Below are 17,690 nucleotides of genomic sequence, written 5' to 3'. Positions count from 1 at the left end.
GTCAGACCACTCCCTTACAGGCCATAACGCAGGAACGAACTGTGATCCTTTGATAGTGGTGTTCGCAAAACTAAAATTCCTTGCCGGTGGGAGACGTGGGAGAAGTTCGTGGAGGCACGATTTGTAGGGTTACTCCATTATGATTTCCTCAGTGAACTCTAAGGGTCTGCATTGCGAACACAAGAGTGTTGGGCGATGATAGACCGCCTTAGCTTATCCACGTTATTTGGTCAAGGTTGGGAGAAGTTCGTCGTCACAAGAATCATATGGAGCCTCGTTACTGCATGAAAGAAACACTTGAATATGTTGCCTAGTTGCAATGAAAGAAAAGAGGACGGTGGCGTCGTGAAAATGGCGTAAAGCCAAGTTGAACTACTCATCTTGGAATCAGATGGTCATGTAAGCAGCCTCCCTGCCGGTGTTATATAGAAAATCAAAGTCGCTTTCTATTCGGTATGGGAATAGTTGCCTTGCCATGACGCGGCCACAGCTGTGCTTCTGACAAGCCCGATTGTGTGAGTCTTCATTAGTCAAGATTTATGACAGTTATGAGTTGTCATAGATTTCATAAAAACATCTATGAGTGGTCATTCCATGGACGTGACGGATGAATAGACCTTGATGTGGTATGTTACAATTATTTATTTGGTGTGTCTCTATAAATTTATTACTTTCACAAAAGCAGCGTCTTTGATTCGTTGTGTCTCTATAATTGTAGTTAAATTAAATGGCGTGTAACAATTTAAGTTTTAAATGTCTTGTGAAGCTGGCTAGTCCAACTTGTAGCACCACATCTACAGCTAATAAAAATATTAATACTAGGTTATTTTTAAATGGAAAAAAAATGTGAAAAAAATTTAATCACCCCTGGCTAGTACATTTGTGGTCCTAGTTATTGCAGTAGTTCCTAGATGTTGTAGCAGCTACATCATAAAGTATAAAAATAGAGTCAATGCTAAACGGTGTGACAGTTAATCCAAATAATCTGCAACCCCGTGTAGCAGCTTATCGCCATTAACTGCTACATGTTAAATTGCTATCCTTTCGTTGTGTTATCTGTCCTTGTAGCATAAAATTCTGAACGTTGGCGCAGCTAGATAGTGGGTACGGAATGTATGTCTAATTAATTGTACGATTTAAATATTTTTAGATGCGTCCTGTTGCAGGAGCCGTTAGACAATACATGCACGGTAGGAATTCATACCCGAGGGTTCATTAATCCTTGTATTTATTATATGTAAGATAGTCCTATCTTTTTCCAGCTCGTAATGGGGTGTAGTGAGAGTTTCAATGGCCTATTTACTTGAAAAGACGTGTCTGTTTGACTTCTCTATAGGAAGCGGTAGGGTTTGATAGGGGCTTTTTCCTATAATTACGCGATTCATTGGACAGACTCATCCAACTTGCCTTGCATTTGGTCCCCATTACATCTCTTTCATGATCATGTCTATCTTTAGCAGAAAGACGCAACCTACTATGGGTGGGATTAAAGACCCCCCTTTGGAAGAGGATTCAAGCTGTGCCTCTTCTTCACCAGAAAGATCATCTGTATCACTGGATCCGTATGCTTCCAGGTTTGTATTATTTCATCGTGTTGTTCTTTATATATATCTTTATTTATTTTGAATCTCGATTTTTCCAACATATTCGTGACAGGTATCTCAGTTTATCCATGGAACATCATGTAGTTTGTGGCTATTTTAAGATTCTCACAATACAACGGGACCAGGCGAGGAAGGAGTTAGAAGCTGCCCTTTTTCGAGAGAAAAAGAACCAAACAGAAATTGTGCAGCTACGACGTAAACTGTCCCAAGTCAATGGGGCATTAGAGGAGGTCGCAATTCAAAATAATGAGTAAAATATCACTCTTTGTGAAGCTTTGCCTCACATCTCCATAGGGATGCTGCCTTTTGGCGGGAGAAAAAGAGTACAACTGTATGTGTCCAAGGAGGACGATACCTATGTCTTTGTAATGTATCATTAGTGACTGCTATAAAGGGAATGAATTACGCACTAATGTTTGAATAAACTCTTTGTTAAAATATTGTTTGTCTTATGTTATTATGAAACCTAACTATAGACTCCAAGCCTTCCTCGTCTACGCTGAACAATATTTGTAGTCCCTCAATCTAAATGTTGACTTTGGATCTCATTTTTGGCAATCTTTACGTTTTATCTATTTGTTTATAGTTAGCCACAAGCTGCTACATGTTGTAGCAGCTTCAACGGTACAATATTGCAATATCATCAGCTTGTAAGGAGGTGCTCCTTGTCCCCGCAGGACGGTCTAGTGGTCAACACATGAGTTGTTACCGACATGACGTCTGGGGTGCAATACTCGGCCAAGCCGAGATAAAAAGCCTCTCCTACACTTTGTAGCAGTTTGTACGGATTGGATGCCACCTCGTGTAGCAGTTACTTTGAATTGGCTACTACAACATGTAGGAACTAATCTGATTTTGTGAACCCCGAGGAGATGTAGTCGTTAATATTGATGTAACTAACAAACCAATTCGGGTGGGTCAGGTCAGGTCGGGTCGGATTGAGTTTTTTTTTAACCCAACCCGAACCCGAGTTCAACCCTAAACCCTAAAACCGAACCCGACCAACCCGATAAACCCTATTCACTTTTATCTCAATACTCCATCATTATCATACAAACATGATATTAATATACATAAAAACATCTTAATTTTCAAAATAAACTTAGATTTAACCACAAAAAAAACCCACAAAACCCTATAGTTTAGTCAACCAGGGTCATCTCGGGTCAACCAAAAGCCGACCCAACCCAACCCAAAATTTTTAACACTCCAACCCTCCAACCCTATCCCGAAAAAGGAGAAGCCAAACCTCATTTTTTTCGGGTCGACTCGGGTTGGGTCGTCGGGTCGTGTTCATTTTTTACACACATACAGTTCTCCATGATGGCCCTGGGAGGGGTTGGGGGGAGCATTGGGGGCGAACGTATTCCCTTTTTGCCACCTTGTAAAGAGATGTTCCTGCACTGTGTTGCAGTCACTACGGATTGGCTACCACATCGTGTGACAGTTAATTTGAATTAGCTGCTATAATGTGTAGGAACTAATCTTATTTTGTGAGATCCAAGAAGATGTAGCCGTTAATGCTGAAGTAACTAACAAACCTCACTGTCTATTGTATAAATACATTTGTATGCAGACTTATCAAATAGAGTATAGGTGACCTACGACATCTTTCCATTCATCTGTCACATCCATAAATGACCACTCACACTTGTCAGTTATGAGAGGTGTGACAAGCAATACCTGTCATAAACCACGACTAGTGAAAGGAAATCCGAATCTTACTTTTTCAGACCTCCAGTTGTGGATGTGTGAAGTAGATTGATTTTGCCCCCTCTCGCTTTCACAGCGCACCCCTCTTCCGCCGTCTCTCTCACTGTCAAATGACAGTTGTATCCTTATTTTTCCTTTTTGTTTGATTTTATTTAATGTATATTTTTTTAATTTTGAAGATTTTTAATTTATTATTATTATTTTATTTAATTTATTATATAATTTTTTCATCCAAATTTATATATATTAGTAATTTTATTTACTTTTTTATTAGTTTTATGTTTAAATGATTATGTTTATCCAAAGAAATATAATAACCTAATACAACCAAGATTATATAAATTTATATAGGTAATTTAAAGACTGAGGATTTTCAGCTTAGTACCAGTGATGTAGTAGCTGGATTTTCTTCATTGAATGGTCTAAAATGTCTTATTATATGAAGTGTTCTTTGTGAGGATTAAAGTATAGCGCCAACTAGGGGTGATCACGGATCGGGTTGGTTCGGTTGTTAGGGTAAAAAACTATCCAGCCCTACTAGATCAGATAATGCAATATCAGGACCTACATCCGACCCTATATCCGGCAGTTCTTATGTATCAGATATCCGATGGGTTGTCAGTTATTTGGATATCCGACCCTATATCCAATGAAATATAAAATATAAATATAAGTACAACAAAAAAATAAAATATTTTAAAATGATAATAGACATTACTCATTATACGTTGTAGTAGCTAATCGGAAATAGCTACTATAACATGTAGCAGCTTATCGGCAGTAGCTGCTACAACGTATAGCAGCTTATCAACAGTAGTTGCTACAAGTAGGGGTGATCGCGGATCGGGTTGGTTCGGTTATTGGGATAAAAAACTATCTGACCCTACTAGATCAGATAATGCAATATCAGGACCCTACATCCAACCCTATATCCGGCGGATTATTTTTTTTTTTGTTCGGTTCGGGTCGATATAAGCGGGTTAGTCGGTTTGACGGGTTGACTGCTCACCCCTAGCGCCAACAGAACCAACTACCCTTTATATTCATGGCCACAATGAATATGGTAGCATAAGATTGGAGACAAAACTTAAAATGATATGACATTATGACCTATCAAGTAAATGCTCTACATTGTACCAGTATACCTTTCAATTAGCTGCTACACGTTGTAGCAGCAAAATATCCACGCATAACTCGCCTCTACTCCACGTTGTAGGATGTTAGGGTCCTAGCTGCTTAAATAGTGTAACGCATGAAGCGTTATTGTGTATTTTTTAATTATTTTTTTTTACCATCTGCAGCATTAACGCGTTCATAAGTTTGAACGCGTTAATGCTACAGTAAATAAAAAAATGCCACGTATCTCTGCAGAAGTAAAAAAAAAGTGCCACGTCGACGTTAATGCTTAGGCATTAACGCTCGTTGCAGCTGCTCTAAAAATTTGTAATCGTAGCATAAATCTTTGAGGGTCTATTGAATGACCACTCATAGCAGGCATCGACCCTAGAATGACCACTCAGAGCAGACTCATCACCCATATGACTATACATAGCTGGCATAATTAATGACCCCTGCCTCGTTTTCTTCTAAGTAGCTTTGTCAGTCAGGTTTGTTTGGGCTCGTGCCTGCACCTGATTTCTCTTTATAATTGAGGGTCGCAACGTTCATGAATGTGGCAAAGGGTAATGAGTAGCAGTTTCATCGGTTGCCCACATTTTCTCGGCACCACCTCCGTCAATCCATCCATGCCTTCCTATATAAAGCTGGAGGTGCATGAAGCTCCCAAATCAGAAAAGGCAAAGCGGTCAACTAGCCTTCTACACTCTAGAGTACAGTTCCATATGTTAAATCCTATTTCCTTAATACAATCATCATCGTCTAGCTCTCATGAACATACGTGGATGATAGGCGGATGGTCATGCAAATTTCTCACTTCTGTCTTAAATCATGTGTGCGCAACAAAGTGCTTCTTCATCGCCTTGAGGAATCATCATGGAGCACATTCTTTGTGATTCTCTCCTCCTCGAACTTGGACCATCCATGACCAAGTGACGTGAGGTGTATCAAGCTCCCATTTTGGCCAAGACAAAGCGGTCATGTATCCTTCCACGGTCTAGATTATGGTTCCATACTCGTAAAATTAGTTCCTCATTCTAAACACCATCGTCAAGCCCTGATGTGTGTATGTTGATGAGGTTTGGCTGCTGGAGTACATTAGGGAGAGGATGATGGCCTCGAATAAGTTTTCCCAGCCAGTCACAAAGGATGCGAGGCATGTGGAAAATAATACAATCACTTTACTGGTCACAACACTTTGTACGGTTGATGAAGGGTGTTTCCGAATGGAGATGAATGTGGATGATATTTGGCCTATATGAATATGACGTTGCTAGTATGAGAGCAGTAGGTGTTGTTGGAGGTTTTAAACACTGGTCAATATATGACCACTGATGTAATGGAAATGTAAATGTATTAACATTATTAGCTTTTGTCTTTGTAATAATTCAATGTATGGGTGCTATACATTGTTATCCAAGTACTAAGTATCTACTACATTATGTAGCAGTTACTACAATATATTGTTAACCACATGAATTTTTTTTTATTATTCTCATTCTCATTTTGTGTCGTAAGTGTATCGTAGAAGCATGAACTGACATATTCAAGTGGACTAATGCATACTTGAACAAGCACGCGACCTCAGGAACTGACGTCCACACTGGAGCAGCTACGTTGTGGCAGACAGAAACACCATTGTAGGAACTTAATTACCCTTCCAATATTAACACCTCTGGGAGGAGTCGGTGATAATAATTTTAACTTACGTTAAGGTGTATCAGTTACTGGTCTGTAACTAAACCAACACAGACCACGTCCGTCTGTATATTTATTGGAGGTGTTAAGGTTTGTAAAAATTTATTTCCAAACTATATTTCTAAGATGTTAATTGTATGAAATAGTTTGTTCGACCGTTGGCTACTTCAAAGTGTAGCAGCTATTCGGCCGGAACTGCGACATAGTGTCACATCACCTCTTAACAAGCTACCAGAAGGCAGAAAGTGTAGCAGCTATTAGGTCCACATTGTAGCAACTACAACATTATAGCTGCTACACCAATGTAGCAACGGATGGGGCAGGAGAAATGTAAATATACTTAAGGTGATGATATAACAGTTACGACTGACAAAAAACTTATAACTTATTGTTGTAGCAGTTACGGTTGTAACAAGTTACAAGTACTGCCAACTAGCTGGTGTCATTACTCTGATTTCTGTGAGGTATCTGGGAAAGGCGAAAAGCATACTAATTGTTTCCTTGTATATATTATGTAGTAGATGCTACAAAGAGAATCTGAATCGATAGTAACCAATACACGAGTTGCATCTCCATATAGGGGGTAGTTGCTACAATGTCTAGAAACTAATTCGAATAAATTGCTAAAGAAATCAGCAGCTCACAATCGGTGCCTTCTCCGAAAATGTGTAGCAACTAATCTATAGAAACTGCTACTGAGTGTATCAGCTAATCTATAGAAACTGCTTCTCCCATCTTAAGTTCGACCGTCGAGATCGTCGCAGCTCCCCCCAACCTCACTGTGACATCTTGTTTCCGCCTTCGATTCTTCGACTTTTGTAAGTTATTTTGACTCTTCACTTTGGGAATAGGGTTACGACGGTAAGGGTTCAGATGGAATATTTTCGCCTTTTAGATTATCGTTTATCTTCAATCATATAACCATTTCCATAATTTAATATTTTAACATAATTAGTCATCATCATTGATTGTAATTCATACCTACAATCGGTCCTAAATATGTCATCCTCTAGCAATGGCAGATACCTTTGAGGGTCCTCACCTATACAATCCCCAAGTGGGGGAAGATCGAAAACCACAGATTGGGATGGAATTTCCATCATCGGAGGAGGCCTTCGCGTTCTATAATCAATATGCACGTGAATCCGGCTTTAGTGCAAGATTAGGCAACAGTAAGAAGAATAAGCGGACAAATGAAGTTGGATGGAAACAATTTGTATGCTTTAAAGAAGGACATACAGATGAAAAATGGAAAAAAGTTGCTCAAGTTGACAGTGTAAAGGAAAGAGCACGTGGGGAAGTAAGGACTGGATGTAGGGCAAAACTATCACTTGTTAAAGAACAGACCGGGGCAAATTGGATTGTCACTAAATTCTTGGAAAGTCATAATCATCCACTCTCAACACCTTCGAAGGTGCATTTGCTCCGCTCACATCGCCATGTTTCTGAAGCCAAGAAAGTTTTGATGCAGCAGTTTGCAGAAGCTAATATCCCAACTTGTCAACAAGTCCGATTATTGGAGATAGATTCTGGAGGCCCTGAGTTTCTAGGTTACACGGAACGGGATATTAGAAACTTTGAGAGAGAGTTAAGGGATGAACAAAAGGGAATTGATGCTGAAACACTGATTGAGTTTTTTGCAACTGAGAAAGAGAAGAATTCCGCCTTTTTCTATGCTTATGAGATTGATTCAACAGGAAGATTCACTAGGTGTTTCTGGGTGGATCATGTATCAAGGAGGGCATACAACGTCTTTGGTGATGCTGTTGTATTTGATACAACCTATAACACCAACAAATATGGGTTGATTTTCGCACCCTTCATAGGAGTTAATCATCATCATCAGAGCATCGTATTCGGTTGTGCCTTTTTAAGTGATGAGAAAACTGAGTTGTTTGTTTGGTTGCTTACAAAGTTCATTGAAGAAATGCCTAAAGGTCCACCAACTGTGATTATCACCGATCAAGATTCAGCGTTGACGAAGGCCATTGGCCAGGTTTTACCTCAAACAGTGCATCGGTATTGTTTGTGGCACATACTCAATAAATTTCAAGATAAATTACCCCCCTTGAATTTTCGCAACTACTATCAAATGATAAAGGATGTAATTGTTAACTCCTCATCCCAGCCGAATTTGATAAGACATGGGAAGAAGTTATCATGTGTTCTGGATTGGAGAACAATGATTGGTTAACATTGATGTATGAAATAAGACAAAGGTGGGTCCCATTATTTTTTAACCATGTTTTTTCTACTGGAATGTCAAGCAGTCAGCGATCTGAAAGCTCACATTCATTTTTCAAGAAGTATGTATCACATAAGAACTCATTGATGGATTTTATCACACGTTTTAATAGAGCATTGCGACACCAACGACACAATGAGTTAGTTGCCGACCATATTGATATGGTCGAGCAACCTAAGATTAAGACAAACTGGCCTATGGAATATCAAATTGTCAGGGTGTACACAAAAAAAAATGGTTGGACTTTCAAAGTGAAATGAGTGTAGTCATGATTATTATGTGCAACAAGCATCTATGGTTGGTGATTTAGTGGGTTACCATGTCATGAATTTTCAAAGTGGTTCATCTGCAAAGCCAAGGGTCCTCACACATGACAAACTTGCAGACTACATATCGTGTAGTTGTAGTAAATTTGAATTTGAGGGTATTCCATGTAGGTATATGTTAGCATTTTTCCGTATTAACCAAGTGTTTCTACTGCCTAATAAGTACATACTCAACCGATGGACAAGAAATGCCAAGGTGGGGGCAATCTATGACTTTGGTGGGCAATCTTCCATCGACACTCCAGATGCGAAGTTGATGGCAAGACACTCTAGGCTATCCTATAAAGCTTCAGTAGTTATTGATGTTGCATCTTTAACTGATGAGGGGACAAACATGTTGGATGATCAATTCGATTGTATATACAGTAAACTTCAAAAGCTTAACATTAGCAGTAAAAATGACAACCAAAGTCAAAGAAACCAAGGCATCGATGGGGGGCCCTCTATTGTTGACACTTCTTTGGTCAGGGCAAAGGGGTGTGGAAAACGATTGAAATCGTTAAAAGAGACAACAACCTCAAAAGCGAGGCTATGTCGTGGATGCGGTCACCGAGGTGTCTCACACGACAAGCGCAATTGTCCTTTACTGCAGCAGAAGTATGCGTCCATTAGTTATCACCTTAGATCATACATATTTAGCTGCGCATATCAATTTATATCATCCAAAAACAATATATTAAATAACTATACGATTTCTAGATCAAATGCTACAGAGAAGGATAATACCAACGACCACGAATCGTATGAAGAAGATTTGACATCTATAGCTGGTACAATCATGTTTTTGTGTACCTATATGACTCAATCTGGACGCATATTTATCTTATAATTTTTGCACTAATCTTGTAGGGTCTAACACCTTGCCCTTTCTGTTCTGAGGATAGGTACTATTACTCTCTAGTCTCTAAGTTGAAGAGAGTAATACAGGCGATCCTAGATGTATTGAACATTGTGCAAAATATATCTGAACATGCCCTCGAAATGTAAATGTTTTGACATTACTTTCTCAGGTAATTATATTAGTGAAATGTAAATGTTTTGACATTATTTTCTCAGGTAATTATATTAGTGAAATGTATGGTGCTATAACGTGTTATCCTCGTACTAAGTAGCTACTATATTTTGTAGCGGCAACTACCATATATTACTCTATTTGTAAACACCGGATTAAGTTATTGTTGCACATATCACTGATCCATCATTTCCATATAACGCATATTAGCTGCTACACTATATGGCAATTAGTGAGGATTAGCTGATATACGATGTACAATCTAATTCGGTGACGTGACGTGATCTGCTAAGGCCACACCGGTCACACGTATTAATACCAAATATATTTATACTCATTAAGAGCTGCTACACGAGGTAGCATGATGCTACAACATCTGATAGTTTTACTAGCGGTAAACACTACACACATACATCCAATAAATTATAATTTACTGAAACATGAAAGTTACTTACAAACTTTTTAAAGATAAATAAAACAATAACAAAGAAATACAAATTTGGGTAAATGCAACAAGTTGTGGAAGCTACATGTATATGTAAATGCTACAATGTGTGGCAGTTATTAGTCATAGTAGCTGCTACAACGTTTTACAAACCAAAGCAAAGCCGATGCAGCATCACATATCACTTTTTTCAGCGCCTTTAAGCAATATGATATACAACTACAAACAGGTGTAGCAAGTTATTAGTCTAGGAAGCTGCTACACCGTGTAGCAGCAAACCTAAACACATGGCCCTGCAGAAGCATAAAAAATTTTAAAATTTTTTAAATCAAATGTATATACATGTTCCAATCATCCTGTAGCAGGAAAGGCGCTGAAGAGCGAAAAGTCATGCATCAAAAATAATTTTTCAATCAAGTTGATATACACAATATGAAAACTATGGCTAAAGTGTAGTGTTAATCTATGCTAGAAAATAGAGGGGCTAGAAATCCGACTAACCAAGTTAGCTGCTACAAGGTATGGCAGATTCACGCAGATTTAACTGCTACACGTTGTAACATCTTCGTCTCCATGAAGCTGCAACACCTTGTAGCCGCAAATCAAAGTCCACCGGATAGCAGGTGGTTGGTGCAGCCGACCTTTCACTTTCCCGGCAGGGGCCCAAGTGGTCAGCCGGACGACCTTCGACGAAGACGAGGGAGACAGAGGGAGCGAAGGAGAGAGAATTCCAATCAATCTGTAGCAGGAAAGGCGCTGAAGTAGTGAAAATTTTTTTAAAAAATAATTTTTGAATCGGGTTGATATAGACAATATGAAAACTATGGGTACCGAGTATGTTAATCTCTGCTAGAAAATGACAAGGTAGCTGCTACAAGGTGTGGCAGCTTCATGCACAGTTAACTGCTACACGTTGTAGTAGCTTCCTCCCCATGAAGCTGCTACACCTTGTAGCAGCAAATGAAAGTCCACCGGAGAGCAGGCGGTTGTTGGAGCCGTCGACCATCCAGGTCGTAGCATAAGTCCTTCCGACCTTCTACCACGACCAATCCAAGTCATATCCTACAAACACGGTTTCATCAGTCGTAGTAGTTGATGCAACGGTTAGAAATGGGAGCAAAGCCACGGTGCATCTTTATACAATTATTACAGCTATTTTTATACCGATTTCACAAGGTAATAACGGTATGGATTAAGAAATTAAATTGGAGTGAGGTGGTAGGATCTCATAGTAGACCTGCGATTGAAGACGCCGGAGCAACTTTCCGGCCGAGTGCGCGAGGGACGAGTTTCGACGGAGGGATCGAGGGAAAGGGGGGGAGGCGGCGAGCCAGACAAAAAATATTGAACTTTCCGGGGAAGCGTCAGGTCGCCCGGAGGACGGACGCCGGAGGGGACCGGGAGCGAGGGAGAGAGAGCTGGGAGGGAGAGGGAGGGAGAGAGAGAGAGCGGCGAGGGAGATTTTATTTTTGGTAATAAGCGCCGCCGAAATTTTGAACAAAGGCGAGAAAGGGAGAGAGTGGATTATTTTATTTGTAGTGAAACTGAGCTGGCGGTGCCATGTCTACGCGTCACTCACGGTCGCGCACAAAGCGTCGCCCAGCATATCAAAACTCTCTCTCTCTCTCTCTCTCTCTCTCTCTCTCTCTCTATATATATATATATATATATATATATATATATATATTATTAATACTTAGGGATGCGGTGGCGTCGCGCAACGATGTAGGCGCAGGCAGCGATGAGGTCACCACTAACCGTCGCCAAAGGAGCTGTCAGTGGCGTCGGAGATCAGGTCCGAAACATCGGTCGCTAGAAGGGATGAGAGGCCGAGGCTAAGGTCCTCTATTTGGGATCGGGCACGGTGGAGCTTTCACTGGCGGTAGTCAAAATCGGTGATGTTGTGGAGGAAGCCAGTGGCCTGGCAGTCAGAGGTAAAGGCCTGGTGGCAGAACTCGTAGGTGGAGACTTCGAAGCCTCAGGAGCAACAGAGAGTGGAGCCTGAGTCCGGATCCACCACGGCATGTCTTCCCCCAGCTCAAACAGATCACCATGGCCACCCAAGATCGCTCCATAAACTCTTGATGTGGCACCAGTATCTCCTCCTCTTCGTCGTAAATTGGATCCGAGTTGTCCAGTGATTATTTTTGCATTGGATTGGACTTCATCCATTTTGCTTTTCAATAATTGTTACCATCCTTTCAGCAACTTGTTCCATAAACCCTACAGTCCGTTCATCCGTTCACTAATAGCTCGAACTTGCTACTCAATATCGCATTTGTATACTTTGTTGATATCGTCAACACGTTGTTGTCTTCTCGGCGGCACAAGAACATCTCGACTCTGATACTAAGCTAATGCAATAGATAACTATCGGTTTCGTTGATTTACACACGAATAATAGAAACAACTATCAAATCTATTAATTCACACATCAATACCGGAAACGATCTTCTAATCCCTATTGATTCACACAAGAATACTAGTAAAAAGGAAAACTTTATCGTTCGAAGGGGGAGACAACCGCTAAAAATAGCATTAATTAAAACTATGTTTAAAGATTAAACAAGATGCTTATATAGACCATAAAGCTTAAGATGCAAAGGAAGGAAATACAGAATCAAAACCTAAAAAAATATAAAAAAGATGAAATTATCAAAAGTACCTAAAGACCTAACTCGAACAAAAACAATAAAAAATTAAAATTACTTTCACGATTTACTCTTATGTCTAAATCATTAAAATTACTTTCTCGATTTATTTTTCTATCTGCATCAAGTCAATTCCTAAATTCAACTTCTACAAATATATGATACGAGTCCTCGAATTTGATTTCAAGAAGGTTGCCGATATAAGGCATTTGCCAATGGAATGAACATACTTGCTTGTTTAAAAACTGAATTAGTTTAAAGATCACATAATAATATTCGATCAAATCTGTTTTCGTTCTTTGTTGTGCAGTTGGTACTTGTGGATTTTTGTCATGATATTCTTAGCATTGAATATTGCTGGTGAATTGAGTTTAATCTAGATATTTCATATGGGTGTCATAGAAATACCGTAGCCGATGATTTGCAGAGGAGACGAGAACTAGAGAAGGGAACTAAAGGAGAATTTTATTAGTATAGAACTTGTTTGAAACAACCGTTCTTTAGCAAGTTCATCTCTTATCTAGTCTCATGTACTTCGATCCATCTAAGATTGCTTCTTTTCTGTGCAGGTTGGAATTCATATTTTTGGATATAATTTATTCCTCTAATTGTAAGTATAATGTATTCCTCTTATCGAGAGAAAAATTCTCATCGATGTTTGCATCTCGAGTTCATCGTTCATCTATAATTTGATTAATTGTTGTAAATATTGAGTTTGTTTGCCATGTTACAGATTGTGCTTGCTGTTGGCACCAAATTAGAACATATCATTACTCAATGACCCATGTGGTTGCCGAGATACATTCTGCAATAGCAGGCGACTTGTAGTTACTCCTTCGGACCATCTCTTCTAGTTTCACAGACCGAAAATTGTCATCTCCTTGGTTCACTTTATCCTTTTCCAAAATGCCTTTGAGATTTCGTTTTTCTTCTGGATATTGATAAGCAACACCAGTGGATAATTATGCTTCAGTTTTGTAGAGAATCTTTAAAAATCATGACTATGCAATTTTATGCTCATTTTCATGCATAGAACTTCTTTCTTTATTCTTAATTCCTTGTGTTTGCGTCGATCCCTGTCACAACTATTTGAAAACACTAGTATTGGTCGATCGATAAGGATACTCATTCATGATTCTCTCGGTCATTCAGACAACATATGGCTTCGATTCATGCATCATGGGGAAAGTAGGCTTTGTAATCCCCCGAAGTGTGATCAGATCGGTCCGAAACGTGTTCAATTTTTAAGAGTCACGATGTCATCTAATTCATTATCTCCTGCCTTCCAGTGCGTTGATCCACCTCCTCTGCGGCTATAGCACTCTTCCACTCTATGTCATTGTTACTCAGGTGAGCTTTGGTCTCATCTTCTCCTTCATGTGTCTCTTTTGCAAAATTTAGTTGTTCGATATCTAATTTTCTTTTGAAATTCAAATGGGGAACTCATAAGGTCATATTCCACGAAAATGTGCAAACAAAGTGATGCAAGTGAAGATCCAAATTGGATTATTCGTTAATTTTTAAATTATATTTATTTTTGTTCTAAATCTTAGGAACCAAGTCTTGTTAGTTAATTTATTTAGAGAATAAGTCTACTTGGTTATTTTTTCGTTTAAATTTTTTTTTTTGAGGATTTTGAAAGCTATATAAATATATGCTTAGATGATGTTGATGACAAGTTATTTTGATATTGAATCAATTGGTTTCGCTTAAGCCACATAACGGCTACATCTCTTTTATTCTTCTATTCCCGCTCTTGTTTTTTCGAAAAGTTTTTTTTTAAAAACCTAGTTTGGGCTATTTCTTATTTCGTTATTTCTCTCTTGTTTTCTTGTTAATTCCTCTAAAACATCACACCCTAGAATAATCTATATTCTACTCGGCGTCAGTTGATATCAGAGCTCATTAAGATCTAATGGAGGGTCATCGTGGACATGGTCATGATCGCAATAGGCAGGTTCCGAATGAGGAAGCCGAACACCGTGATCGTAATATCTAGGATGTAATGATGATTGAGGATTTGCATAAGCAAGTTGCAGAATTAACCCAACGTCTGGTAGTACGGGATTTTGAAGATCGTGAGATTTCTGATCATAACTCTAAGTCTACTATTGAGAATCCATATCATCGTCATACTACGTCCCGAGAACACCGTAGTCGAGAGGAACGATATGGGGACTTTGGTTTCCGAGTTGATCTTCCTAATTTTTTTGGCACATTACAAGTGGAAGACTTCATTATTTGGCTCAGTGAAGTAGAAAGGATTTTCGAGTAGAAGGAAGTACCTGATCACATCAAAGTAAAATTGATCGTTATCAAGTTCAAAGGCCGAGCCTCAGCATGGTGGAAGCAGCTTTGGCGATCACGAGAGAGATAAGGTAAATCTAAAATCACTGATTGGGAAAAATGAAAAAAACTTATGAGAACCCACTTTCTTCCCTTTGGTTATGAGCAATCGTTGTTTCAATGACTCTATACATTGAGGCAAGGGGCAAGAACCGTCGACGACTATACGGAGGAATTCTATCAGCTTATTGCTAGGAACAATCTATCTGAAATTGAGGAGTAAACGACAATGTGATATTTAGGGGGATTACGACAACCCTTATAAGATTCCTTGAGCCTCCACTCACTTAGGACTGTTTCAGAGGCTTATCAGCGAGCTTTGGTGGTTGAAAAATAGTTAAACCGTAGATCAACAAATAAAAGCAATCAAAACAATTGAGTTGTTCGCCCTTAGGAGTTGCGCCCTTCCCAGTAGCCACCACAAGGTAATTCTAAGACCTCTATCAAGTGTTTTTGATATGGTGAACAGGGGTATTGAGCTTTAGATTGTAAAAGATTCCTAAATAAAAAAACAAAACTCTGCTAGTTGAGGAAGACATGGAGGATGAATCTGAACAAATTAATGAGCTGATTTACAACGATAATATCGATGACGAGATTCTTTATGGAGATGGTCATGAGACTCTCGTCGTACGTAAGAGCCTACTGGTCCCTAAGGAAGAATCAGAAGAGAATTGGCTGAGAACTAGCATCTTTCACACAACTTGCACAGTTGCAGATAAAGTTTGAAAGATGATTATTGATAGTGGAAGCTGTGAAAATATTGTATCTAAAGAAGCTGTGCAAAAGCTGCAGTTGAAGATGGATCGTCACCCAAAACCCTACAAATTGTCATAGTTGAGCAAAGGGAGTGAGGTAACCGTAAATAGGAGGTGCCTTTTAACTTTTTCTATTGGCAACAAATATTACGATCAAGCATGGTGTGATGTTGTGTCAATGGACGCATGTCATGTATTGTTGGGACGACTTTGGCAATATGATTGTAGCGTCATCCACGATGGATGGAAGAACGCGTACACCCTCAACATCAAAGGGAGGAATATCGTATTGGCTCCTCGACGAGAAGGAACACCTTCAAATTTGGTAACCAATAACTCTACACTACTTTCTATGTCCATATTTTTAAATGAGATGAAGCACGAAGACATGGTCTATGCTTTGCTTCCTTATAAAAGCGATGAAATAGACCTAGACTCAGATTTACCAGCTGATGTGCAACAACTCCTATCCGACTTTGTTGATTTAATAGCTGAAGACCTTCCTCTGGGACTTCCCCCTATGAGAGACATTCCATACAGATTGACCTTGTTCCGAGGTTAAGCTTACCTAACTGGCCGACATACTGTCTTAGCCCTAAGGATGCCGAAGAACTACAACAACAAGTTATGGAGCTATTGAGACGAGGCTATATTCGTGAGAGTATGAGCCCTTGTGCAGTCCCTGCCCTACTCATGCCAAAGAAATTAAAGATGGTTCGTGGCGCATGTGTATGAATAGCAGAGGCATCAACAAAATCACGATGAAATATAGATTTCCGATTCCTCGCTTAGATGACATGTTGGATCAACTTTCTAGTTCAAAGATCTTCTCCAAGATCGATCTTAGGAGTGGATACCACCAGATTCGAATTAAGCCCGAAGATGAATGGAAGACTGCCTTCAAAAAAGGTAGATCCGCTACCTTAGCGACCCCCCTAGTGAATGGAAGACCGCCTTCAAGACACAACATAGGTTGTACGAGTGGATGATCATGCCTTTCAGACTATCCAATGCACCTAGCACGTTTATGAAATTCATGCATCAGGTCTTGCGACCTTTTATGGGAAGATTCATGGTTGTATACTTTGACGACATCCTCATTTATAGCCTGACATGAGCATTGCACCTTGATCACCTCCGCACTATTTTTGAGAAGCTAAAGGTAGAACAATTGTTCATCAACAACAAGAAGTGTTCTTTCTGCACGACCTCAGTTTCGTTTCTTGGATTTATAGTATCTACTGATGGTGTTAGTGCAGATCCATCAAACATAAACATAATCTTAGAGTGGCCGCAGCCAAAAACCATTCACGATGTCCGAAGTTTCATGGATTAGCCTCTTTTTACCGTAGATTCATTTGGAATTTCAGCTCCTTAATTACTCCTATCACTGAGTGTCTCAAGGGGTGCGAGTTTAAGTGGATAAAGCGGCTATGACTAATTTTCAACTAGTGAAGCAAAAGATGATAGAAGCACCACCCATTCTAGCACTTCTAGATTTTGATAAACTATTCGAAGTAAACTATGACACATCTAGCATTGGCATTGCTGGTATTCTAAGTCAATCAAGATGCCCTATTGCTTTCTTCAGCGAGAAACTATCTGGTGCTAAGAAAAATTACTCTACCTATGACTTGGAATTCTACACTATCGTGCAATCCTTGAAACATTGGCATCATTATCTTGTGCAGAAAAATTTTATCTTGTTCATTGATCATGAGATTTCAAGAACATCAATGGCCCACACAAGCTGAGTATTCGACACGCCAAGTGGGT

The sequence above is a fragment of the Zingiber officinale genome, chromosome 9B (assembly GCF_018446385.1).
Source record: "Zingiber officinale cultivar Zhangliang chromosome 9B, Zo_v1.1, whole genome shotgun sequence".
Lineage (NCBI taxonomy): Eukaryota > Viridiplantae > Streptophyta > Magnoliopsida > Zingiberales > Zingiberaceae > Zingiber > Zingiber officinale.
The sequence above is the reverse complement of the archived record's forward strand: the minus strand, read 5'-3'. Positions refer to the sequence as shown.